This window comes from Lepidochelys kempii, chromosome 2 (genome assembly GCF_965140285.1).
Source record: "Lepidochelys kempii isolate rLepKem1 chromosome 2, rLepKem1.hap1, whole genome shotgun sequence".
NCBI classification, from domain to species: domain Eukaryota; kingdom Metazoa; phylum Chordata; order Testudines; family Cheloniidae; genus Lepidochelys; species Lepidochelys kempii.
In genome coordinates, this window is record NC_136381.1 from 206,705,170 (window position 1) to 206,717,385 (window position 12,216).

General features: G+C 43.2%; 1 protein-coding gene across 2 annotated transcripts in view; it reads right to left on the bottom strand.

The window, feature by feature from the left end:
* CREB5 (cAMP responsive element binding protein 5) overlaps positions 1-12,216 on the bottom strand; it is a 355,582-nt gene that overhangs the window by 240,118 nt on the left and 103,248 nt on the right. The window lies entirely within an intron of this gene.

The window sequence follows — 12,216 nt, forward strand, 5'->3', positions numbered from 1 at the left end:
TCTAAGGAAGGAGATCCCACCACCTCCCTGGGTAACGCATTCCAGTGTTTCACCACCCTCCTAGTGAAAAAGTTTTTTCCTAATATTCAACCTAAGCCTCCCCTACTGCAACTTGAGACCATTACTCCTTGTTCTGTCCGTGGGACATTTTCCAATTTTTCCACATCCTTCTTGTAGTGTGGGTATCAAAACTGGACACAGTACTCCAGATGAGGCCTCACCAATGTCGAAAAGAGGGGAACGATCACGTCCCTCGATCTGCTGGCAATGCCCCCTCCTTATACATCCCAAAAGGCCATTGGGCTTCTTGGCAACAACGGCACACTGTTGACTCATATCCAGCTTCTCGTCCACTGTAACCCCTAGGTCCTTTTCTGGAGAACTACTGCCTAGCCTTTCGGTCCCTAGTCTGTAGCCGTGCATGGGATTCTTCCATCCTAAGTGCAGGACTCTGCACTTGTCCTTGTTGAACCTCATCAGATTTCTTTTCGCCCAATCCTCCAATTTGTCTAGGGCTCTCTGTATCCTATCCCTACCCTCCAGCGTATCTACCACTCCTCCCAGTTTAGTGTCATCTGCAAACTTGCTGAGGGTGCAATCCATACCACCTTCCAGATCATTTATGAAGATATTGAACAAAAGTGGCCCCAGGACCGACCCTTGGGGCACTCCACTTGATACTGGCTGCCAACTAGACATGGAGCCATTGATCACTACCTGTTGAGCCTGACAATCTAGCCAGCTTTCTATCCACCTTATAGTCCATTCATCCAGCCCATACTTCTTTCACTTGCTGGCAAGAATACTGTGGGAGACAGTGTCAAAAGCTTTGCTAAAGTCAAGGAACAACACGTCCACTGCTTTCCCCTCATCCACAGAGCCAGTTATCTCATCATAGAAGGCAGTTAGGTTAGTCAGGCTTGACTTGCCCTTCCTTGGTGAATCCATGCTGACTGTTCCTGATCACTTTCCTCTCCTCTAAGTGCTTCAAAATGGATTCCTTGAGGACCTGCTCCATGAGTTTTCCTGGGACTGAGGTGAGGCTGACTGGCCTGTAGCTCCCAGGATCCTCCTTCTTCCCTTTTTTAAAGATGGGCACTACATTAGCCTTTTTCCAGTCATCCGGGGCCTCTCCCGATCGCCATGAGTTTTCAAAGATAATGAAAACTACATAATGCTTATGTAGGCTGAGTTCATTGCACACCCCCAGGGCTCATTGCATCCCACTGTTCCACTCCCCACAATCTCTCTGTGAGCCATCCTCTCACCCTACCATTTTTTCAGGGACTCCATGCAATCACCCCAATATCTCCTTTGCCAGGGGTTATGTGTGCCAGCATTGCCACCTTCCCCCCAAATGCCAGAGACTCTATATAGCTCCTCTGCCCCCATTTCAAGGCCCTCCTCATTCTCTTCATCAATGGCAGGGGCTCTGTGTACACCCCTACTCTCCCCTCTTCCCTTCTTTCACCTACATCAGAGTTCCCCAATCTTCCCCTATCAGGGGGGTCTGTGGGACCCTATTCCCTCATCCCCCAACAGCAGGGTCTCCCATTCTCCCCCCATGGCAGGGATTCTGGGTGAACTCTTATTATTCTCTTCCCTCCATTTCACCCTTCTCCCCCATTCCATCCTCCCACATAATAGGGACCCCCATTATTGCCCACAGGTTAGGGACTGGGTGCACCCTATGTCCCTCCATTTCACCCCTGCACCATCAACAAATAAATTATTCAGGGTGCCAACATGTTAAATTCTGTTGGGAGGATGAGCAGAAGTACTGTTATGCTGGTTACCATCAACCAATTGTTTGAGCTATAGATAATTGCAGAGATGCTTGAAGCTGTGGCTGTGCTAATCAAATAGCAGGGACTTCAGACATATGTCTGCACTGAATTAGACACCCGCAGGTGGCCCGTGCTAGCTGACTTGGGCTTGCCAGGCTAGGGCTAAGGGGCTGTTTAACTGCGGTGTAGATGTTTGGGTGCGGGCTGGAGCCCAGGCTCTGGGACCCTGTGAGGTGGGAGGGTCCCAGAGCTCAGGCTGCAATCTAAGCCCGAATGTCTATGCTGCAATTAAACCGCCCCTTAGCCTGAGCCCTGTGATCCCTAGTCAGCTGGCACAGGCCAGCAGCAGGTATCTAATTGCAGTATAGACATACCCCATGTGTCCAACATTTCCCCCCCTTTCAGTTTTCCAATTTTCCCCAAAATGTCCATTGATACCCAGAACATATCCTAAAATTTTGGAATTGATTGGATGTGGCATTCAAAAGTTATCACACAACAGACAGACCAATGCTGTTGAGCGTAAGGTTTCTGGAAGCTCGGCCAACTAATGCATGTGTGTGTGCACTATTCAATAAGAGGTATGAAAATAAATCCCCTTATTACCCTTTTCTCCCAGCTAGAATCAAATAGTACTATTTATCTTCTATGATGACTACAATACTCAAGATTCAAAAGTAAAGCTGGGTTTCTAGCACAATTCTGCCTTGACCCAGTTTTGGTAGGGGAACAACATCAAAATAAAATATAAAATAATAATAATATGCTAATATCCAGCTTGTTGTGAGATCATGTCAAGCCATACTGAGCAAGTAGCAGTACTGGAAGGGAAACAGGACTGGAATGTTGGAAATTAAGGTGCAACAGAGTCAGCAAGGTAAGCAAAGTCAAACACAAAAACACCTGGTAACACCAGACATAGCTAGTGAGGAGCAAGAAAACAGCTTTACTGGGATCTCTGGAGGAAGGTTTTTGGAAGCTGCTTTGACAGGAAAGGCAACAAAGAATTTATGATGGTCAAAGGTGATGGTGATGTCACCGATAGTTTGCTAGTTACAAAAAGAAACCTAGCCAGGAGAAAGTAAATCCCAGTGCCTATGCTGCGCTTCAAAGTCCTTTTGCAGCCAGAGGGGTTTCCTGCATGGCCCATGAAGTGAATGACGTAACATGTGGTATTTTTGGTGTTGTATCTATCACTCTCCACCTCGCCCAGATTTCCGAACCCTGACTGCACAATCTGACAGGAATCCAGAGAGACATCAGGCCACCTGGCCTGAATTCTAAACTGTATTCATTTCAGGCCTGATCCCAAGCCCACTGAAGTAAATGGAAAGACACAAGTTCACTCATTAAGCTTCTGATCAAGACCAGAGCCAAATGGATTTCTTGTGTCCGTGCAGTGAAACCCTAACTATCAGCAATGAATAACTGTAAATGTTAATAATAAAATAAAATAATAATAATACAAGAAAAATATTCTGTTCATATCAATGACCAGACAAGTTAGAGATGCACGATGCACATCTAGAACTTGTTTAATCTTTCCTCCTAAACCCCAACCATCCAGCCCCCTTTATTTGTTGCTCTTCGCTGAAATATCTCCAGTTTTCCAATAATATTCTGGTAATAATTAATCATGTTTAATATAGCACTAAGCACTGCCCGGGGACCAACCAGCATTGGGGCTCCATTGTGCTAGGTACTGTATAGACACACAGTAATACCTCAGCCCCAATGTGCAGAGAGCTGAAAGATATTCCAGGAGTAGTGGCACAGGACTGTTCCTTTCCAGCCAAAGGCATCATGCCTCATATAGTCCAAAACTACATTGACCTTTTTTGTTGCCATATCATACTGAAAAATCACATCTAATTTGCTGCCCACTGTCATGACTGAGTCTGTTTCAGCATTTCCAGCTCCCAGGATTTCTCCGTGGATTCATTTTTCACCAGTAAACAGTATTTGCTTGAATTTTTCTGAGCTGAATTTCAATTAACTTTCTGCCAGTGTTTCTAATTTCTCCAGGTCTCCCTGCTTTATTTCAGTCCTCATTAATGCAACTCCATCCAATTTAGTATCATCTGCAAGTTTTACTAACATGCCATTTATTTGCTGTTCTAGATCATTAGGATGTTACATAAGACCACACCTAACACAGATCCCTGTTCTCTTTGTGGAGTCTGACAAATATTTTGCTCAAAGTAGAGAGGTCTGGTGCTTTACAGAGCAGGAAGGAGGTATGGCATTCCTACCCTGTGGATCTAAGCAGGAGCCACAGAGAAAATAAACATAATCCACACAGGATGAGGCCCCTCTGTCATGCCACACAGCCTCTTCTTGTCATTGGCAGCATGACTCCTCTCCCTGCACATACTTCCTGTCCAGAAGGGGCTACTTGCACGAAGCAGCAACATACATCCCCACACAGATCTCGGAGGTTCAGTCAACCTCTGCTCACTAGACTGTTGTCACTGACCTGTGAAGGGGTCTGCTCCCCACAAGTGCTGCTAGTGGGATCTGGTGAGGTTCTCACAAGTGACCTGTCTTGGCACCTCCAGTTGATAGCCACTCTGATCCTGCCGTGATCTGTCCCCTTCTGTGACTCAGGCCTCCGGTTGGCCACAAGTTGTGTCCACCCTTCTCGGGTATGTAGAGCCTAACAAATGCTAGTTCCATTGCCCAGTAGGGGCTTCAAGCTTCACCCGGTCAAAGTCCCAGAGTCAGGACTCTCTGGGATATGGGGTCTCTATAGTCCTGAGTCTTTAGTATCAGGGATTGGCTTTTTGTCTCCAGCCCCATCACAGGGTGGGCAGGGGAACTCAGGCCCACCCTCTCCTCTGGTTTCCAAACCCGGGCCCAATGATAGGCGGCTGAGTCCTGCTCCCTGGGGTGATATGCGGCTGCCTCCCTGGATCACTTCCTACCAGCCTCCCCACGCAAGAGGGGAAAGCAAACATGGGTAAACAAAACAAAGAAGTCTTTACCCTTGCAAATGCCCAAGATCCTTTTCCCTGCAAGGGCCCCGGCAACTGGGCCATCCACAGTGCTCCTTTTGCAGAGCTTCTCATCTCCACCAGCTGCCCACAAGTGAACTCCTTTTAAGCTCCTCCTCCAGCCTGAGTATGCACTGCAGGTGTGGCAGGGCAGAGTTGCTTGGACTCAGAGCAGGGGAGAGAGCAGTAGAGATGCTTTCTCTTCCATGCATCTACCCCACTTTTTCCCATTCCACCCATGTAGGGCTTTGGGATGTATAGTTTGGGAACCCATAATATACAAAGGGAAACAGGCCAACAAACAAAGAGTACTATATCACACACGGGGAAAAGACACGTACTGATCCTGTAATGAGCCCCACACATGCAGACCCCTGTGCCTGTGCAGATCCCTGTTGACTTCACTTCTGTTCTGCAAGGGCAGAGCTCACTGCAGGACTGGGGTCAGAGTTTCTGTTCCTTTATTCAATGTTTTCATTTTCTTCTACTTGTCTCACACTCTCCCTGAGATACTGACGCTTTGAGTTACAATGTGTATGACAAGCCTTGATTGCACACTCGATATTATAACTGTAATTGTTCGCCTACAAGCATAAACTTGTGATGCAGTCTGAAAATTATAATTATTTAAAATAAACGTCTTATATTGTCAGTGAGGTGTTAAAGATAGGTAAAATGCATGAGGGATGAAAAACTAAAATACCTGTGGGAACAGCCAATGAATTAATCCCTGTGAGTAATGCCAAGTGCTGTCGTCAGGTGTGATCTGTACCTAGGTACCAACTGACAAAAAAGAAAGCCTGAGATTTCCCAATGAAATGTTAAACTTGGCATGACTTACATTTACAAGTTGAGAGTTTTGCAACCTAAGAATTATTTGCATCTGTATGATGGTTATGAATTTACAGAGCAGTCAAAATGTGTTTGCATCAATGCTGAGCCCTGAACCGGATCCAAAATAGATCTGAACTGCTCCAAAAAAAAGTTTAATAGGTTTCATTTAAATGCAGACACTATTTCAAGGGATTGCAGGCCCTCATAGCAAGCAAAAAAATTCTAACAGCAGCAGCGAGTAAAGCAGAGAAACCCCAAACTAATGATTATATCATATCATTATTTGGTTGTGTTGGTCTCCAGTTATATTTTCTTTTAAGAAATTCTGCATGCTTTTCAATCAGGATGGCCAGAGGATCGTGCCTGTATCACTGCCACCACATTTCTGAGAGAAGATAGCTGAGTGGATGAGATTCCCTTCAGAAGCCATCGGCCCTACAGCTGGATGGAAAATGGTATTCCTGTCCTGTGAAAACTTTCAAGATTTCAAAAATCTTCCCATTTCACATTGGGATGAAATTGAGACCTTTGATGAAGTTTTTTGACCCCCCCGCCCCCCCCAAAAGAAAAAACAGAGAGAGAGAGACCACCTAGCATAGCCAATAGCCTGCTGACTAAGGCACTCACCTGAGATGTGGGAGACCTAACAAATGGGCTATTGGCTGTTCTCTCACACCAGTAATTCCATCCTTGTCCTGAGAAACCTTTCCCAATGAAAAACTGTTTTGTCAAAAATTTCACGACCAGCTCGAATTGGCACTATTCCAGATCATCCAGCAGAGGACATTTTTGAGCTATGTTATTATTAATCATTTTATTATACATGTGCGTTCCCACCAGGCATCAGGAATGGGCACTGGAGAGATACAGAAAAAGGCGGTCTCTGTTCTGAAGAGCTACAGAGGATTTATTTTCTCCAGGGGCTAAATACAGTGCCTCAGTCAAAATTCCTAGTCGCTTTTCAATAAAGAGGAGAGAGACTAGGACTGGGAACAGAAAATCTAGGTCTCCCTTCTTTCCTGGGTAACACTGCAAAGCCTTTACAGTAGACCCCTGGGCCAGGTGCACTCCATTGAATATTTAATATTATTTAGCCTTTAAATATGTTGCCTGATCTATAGATTATATATACACTTGATGCACAAGGAGATGTATAAACATAACATTCCTTTAAAGCTAATAGGATGATTAGCCCCTCTCCCCTACAACAGGATGATATACCACTAAGTCAGACTGATTTGGGGCTAAATACAGTGTTCTCCCTTTCTTATGTTCCCAAGAGACATTCCCCAAGTCCCCAAGACATTTTTCTCCCATGTTCAATGGCTTGTCTGATAGATAACTCTTTTCTTCTAGAGGCAGAAGTCTCTAGGGGGTCTCTTTTCCATGGTCTAGTGGACAGGTGTACATATCACATCCCAAACACCACTAGTGGACATCCTAGTGGTAGTTAAAGGAGAGAATCAAGCAACTCAATAGTCACAGGAGATAAACTACCCTTTCCTTTCTTAATAGTACCTCCTCTGGTGAGGCTGCCAATAAGCAGCCAACTGATGTCATTTGCAATAAGGATACCTGTCCATTAGCACACAGAACACAGAATATGGATTCATTCTTTATTGGCTACTAAGCGCCCATTAGATGACATTGATTTTCACTCATTGCTCACCACTTCTGGACCTGGAGTTTGGACCACAGACTTGCTCTGTGTCCACTTACTATTCCCTTGAGCTACCAAGTCTTCAAGACATTTTTTAGTAAGTATAGCACATACCAGCATACACAAATGGGCAACAAATCATGTAGGAGTTTCCTGTTTAAAATGAGCTTTTCTGCAGTGGTTGAAGAATCACTCTTTGGTAAAGGGGACTCCCACATATAATCTAGACCAACTGCATACAACATATGGGTATTTTGCAAAATATTTTATAATCATTAAAGTGAATAGGTCTTTTGCCATTAACATTAACGGAAGCAGAATCTGGCTCATTGCAACTTTGTATGTTTCTTCAATAAATGTATCATGTACATATATATATTTTTCAAAACAGAAAATATCAAGTTATTAAGGTTGCTAAGTGTAACTCAAGTGAAAAATGTATCATTGAGCATATCTATTAATACAATAAATTTAAAAAAACATTAAAATTATGGAAATCACAAGCTACAATAAGGTTACATAGACAATTGTGATACCAAGTTTAATGCCCACACATACCATTAAGGAGAAATATTCTAAGTTGTCACACACACACACACCCGCCGCAAACACTCTTATCTCTCTGATAATATTCTTCTAGCCTATTTTACACACAGAAATTTTCAAACCATTAACTTATTGAGATTAAATGAGAGCGGTGTGTGTGCTTTCCTCAGAATAAGCCTTACAATGGAGTTCTCAACACAACCTTAACTGCACGCACACACACTTCTGCATGAAGAGATGGATTAGAACTCCGCAACCACTATCCTTGAATGAGACCTGCTTAGAATACAACTAAGGATCTCTCTCAGAAACTTGGAGGCCACTGTCAACTAAAATTATAGAGCAACTACGGTAATTTAATAGCAACGTATTTCACCAAAGTGCTTATAGCCTTATGTAACCAGAGATCAAAATCACTAACTTGATGTTAATTCTCTCTCTCTCTCTCTGGACTGGGAGGGAAGGTCTTTTAAAATCCAAATACCAAATCTCCTCACTACAATTGCCTGGTGATAAAATTCATATTTTAGTTCCATGTTGTTTAAATCAATTCTGGTAAAGACAAAGAATACAGCTGCATTATCTGTTCCCAAAGCCCATCCACTGAACCATAAACATGGGCCCAAATTTTGTACCACTATGCATGAGCTTGTACACTCTGAACAACCCCAACAGAGGAACTGGCACAAAAAACTGACTGCAAAAAAAAGCAAGAATTGTTTTTGCTAATGCTATGAAAAGGAGACAGGGAAAAAAGTCAATTTAAAGTTTATAGGAAATAAGAAAAGAATGGGCATGCAGGAAACAGGGTAGAGGTTAGTAGATGAAGAGTGTAATAAAATACATTTTCAAACTGTAACATCTGTACAGCTTGCATGGGAAAAGGCACTAGAAAGGTGAAAAGGACATTAAGCACATAGCAAAGAACTTTTCAAAAATGCTGTGTAGTAACATTAAGCATAGGAAGAGAGCACTAGGAATATCCTATTGCAGACTGCTTAAATCCATTTAATTCCCTTCCTTAGTGCAAGGTATGAAGTCATTAAAAAGGTCGACACATAAAAGTACCAAAAGTGATGCTAAAGGATCTTTTTCTCACACATTTAAAATGGAATGAAATACTTACTAAAAAGCCAGAATATAAAATGGACACTTTTTTAAAGCTGCTAGTGACACATCACAGAACTGAGAAGAAACGTTGTGGGGGAGCTGGTATTTTCTCCCTGAATACATGGCACAGCTAGCTGCACAACTGCTTGAAGATTCAATGGCCAGGAGCATTAAGTGTGTTCCTGTATTCTTGAACTTCTGGCAAGACTGTTCAGTCACATGTTAAAAATGTGATTTTCTCGAGGCGGGGGGGGGGGGGGAATGTTACAAAATACTCTGTATTCTCAAGAACCACAGGTAAGAAATAGATATATCAGTGATGGAGGGGAACCAATCCTACGCTCACTGAAGTCATCAGGCCTTGAAGCTATACTTATCTATCTTTGTAGGCATTTATAGTGCACCCATGATCGAAGTATCTGGCCACTAGGAGTAACATTCTCAAAAGCACAAAAGTAGTCTAAGGAGCCTAAGTCTCACTGAAAGTCAATGGACTCAGGAGCCTAAGTGACTAAATTATTTTGAAAAATGGGAGGTTAAGTAACTCAAGCAATTTTGAAATTCGGGGGCTGTCACTCCAGCAGTTTTGAAAATTGTACCCTAGGTATCCATCACAGAACCTGTGGGGAAACTCCCTTTTCATTTAAAGGTGGCGGGGGGTGGGGGGGGGAGTTAAGATCAACAATTTTAGAAAAGAAGACCCTAAGAGCTACTCGTGAGATACTGGTTTACTTGGAGGAGTTACAAATAAGGAACTCTTTTAAAAATTCTTCCTTTTATCCTTATTATTGTATACACGTACCTGTAATAGATGTTATACACTGGGTTACATAGTATGTTCTACAAGACGTTATCAGAAAGCCTTTCCGAGGTGCACCACAGTCTCAGGAAGGGTGAGTCAAGGACGTCCGGTAATAATACTGAAATTATCTTTCTAAATGTAAAAACTAAAGCCTGATCCTACTCTACTGAAGTCAACGGGTGTAATTCTGTGCTGCAGCTCTAAGGTCTTGTCTTCACTGAAAAATGTATCTAGTGTTACTACATTTGAGCTATTCCACATGACAGCCTAGCCTAGCTTGAGTGAGAATGACCACATTGGAAAGCAAATACTCCAGCAACACTGAGTGATTTGATGAGCAGCCCAGCGTGACTGGATGAGCAGCTGATGAGTTGTTGTAGCTCTAGCGGCTGCATCTCCACTGCATTACCAGCTGGAGTGTCAGCAACACTTGAGCTTCAACCCAGGCCCCTGATGGGTCTGCTGAAAGGCGCCATCGAACTCAAGCTAGAGACTTTTGTGTGGGAAGGGGAGTTGGGTTAAGGGAAAACTCAAGCTATAGCTCAAGCTACCACTGCAATAAAGACAAGTCCTCAGAAGCATGGTACAGACCTTAGTCCAGGGGGTGGAAAAGATAAGGCTAAGTCACCTTTGTGCCCTCCCGAACTGCTCTGGAGTCTGGAGATGCTGCCACCATAATTTAAGACAGTGCTAGTGGCTTAGCTACGTTACGGAAAGCTCCTTCACCTTATTCTATGGGTTACAGGGCAGCTTGGAACCACCATAGTTCTGAATACTGTAGCACATCCTCAACATGCTTCTCTTAATCTCCCCGATCCCAGGTCCTGCCTCTAGCACACCCTCTACACCAGGGCTCGGGAAGGGGTCCTCTCAGGAGGCAACCTTACAGCTCTCTCCCCAGTGCCCTGCTGGAGGAATCCTCATCCAGCAGCAGCAGCAGGGGCTTTTAGGACCCCTTTATGCTGCTCTAGCCCTTTTACACAGCACAAAGGGGCCAGAATGGGGGTGAGGATCTCACCCAAATGCAGTTGTTCCATTGACTTCAATGGGACAGGAGCAGGCCCTCAGAAGGTTTTGCTGAATTTGCTGGTGAACTGGAGCGCAGAGGTAATTGTTGTTTCTGGCAGGTTCTAACACCTCTCTCTAAATCACCAGTCTCACAATACCAGTCATTTTTCAATCACCTTCATAGCCAGATCCGCAGCGGTTGGCTATCAGCATAGCTCTGTTGGGTTCAGTGGAGCCCTGCTGATTTACACCAGTTGAAAACTGCCTTGGTATTTTTAGTGGAGCACAGTCACTTCCTTTGGGCTCCTCCTTGTGTCCTTCAGAGAAAACTTTTACATCAAAAACTCCTTTCCATGGTGTGTTAAGATTCCCACATTGACCGTTCACTGTGGCTGCTAGCCCCAACCAAATGCTCTCTGACTCCTCTGATATTCTGAGGAAAATACAGGGGATTTAGTGCTTTTGGTCTTTTATCTTAATTTTTGTGACATGATCTAATTACAGACATTCAGTGGTGCCCTCTAATTACCAGTGGAAATGAATACTGAAAGATGCCCCTTGTCTTCCAGGCCTCCCCCCACAATCCACCCCCTGCCCTTTTCGGCATGTCTCTGCAGACTAAGTTTTTGACATATGTTCTGAAGCCTTCTTCACATATGTATATCTTCACATAATATACAATATGCACCAGATGTACCTATGATAAGGCATTACACTACAGAAAAGAAAAAAAATATGATATGGGGGAAATTAGTGGAAGCATTTAAAGGAAGACGAAATTTTGGAATAGCAAAGCTATGGCTCACCAATGTCAATATTACAGATTAAGTTTTTAAAGGAAAATAATTTCCTAGAGGAAAAAAAAAAGATATACTGCATGCTTATGACACAAAGTTTACTACAGCTATGCTGCGTTTTGCTAAGGGTTATTTATTTCTCACACAATGAATTGCCTGGGATAGTCACTCAAACAGTACAGAAAACAAAGAGCTTCTTATGTTCAAATAAACCTCAGTAACACTAAATGTGCATGGTACAATTAGGGTCATTTAGTGTATGTTGCACTGGGATACTGCACTGCATCCTGCTAATTGGAAGCTGCAGAGCAGGGGAAATACAATTGGCTGCATGGTTCTATATACAAATTTTGTCAAACTTAATGATAAAGTCATAAACTGAATCTTTTTTTCCTTCCAACTTGCGTATTGTAGCATTTATAAACAGGAATCTGGCAACATGTCAGGGGTGCAAACTGATTTCCTTTTCTAAATACAATTTTAAAAAGCAAATAAACAAGGTTAGGTCTGTTAATGAAACATTATACGCCATGCTGGAGTTAGCTTTTTTTAAAATCTACTTTCTTGAGCAGACGGAACACCAAACAAAAAACGAACAACCCTTTCTATAAAGAACGTCTTTACATGAAAATGCATCCTCTATAGAACTTTGTTTAAAGAAAACCTGTGTTATGTCTAT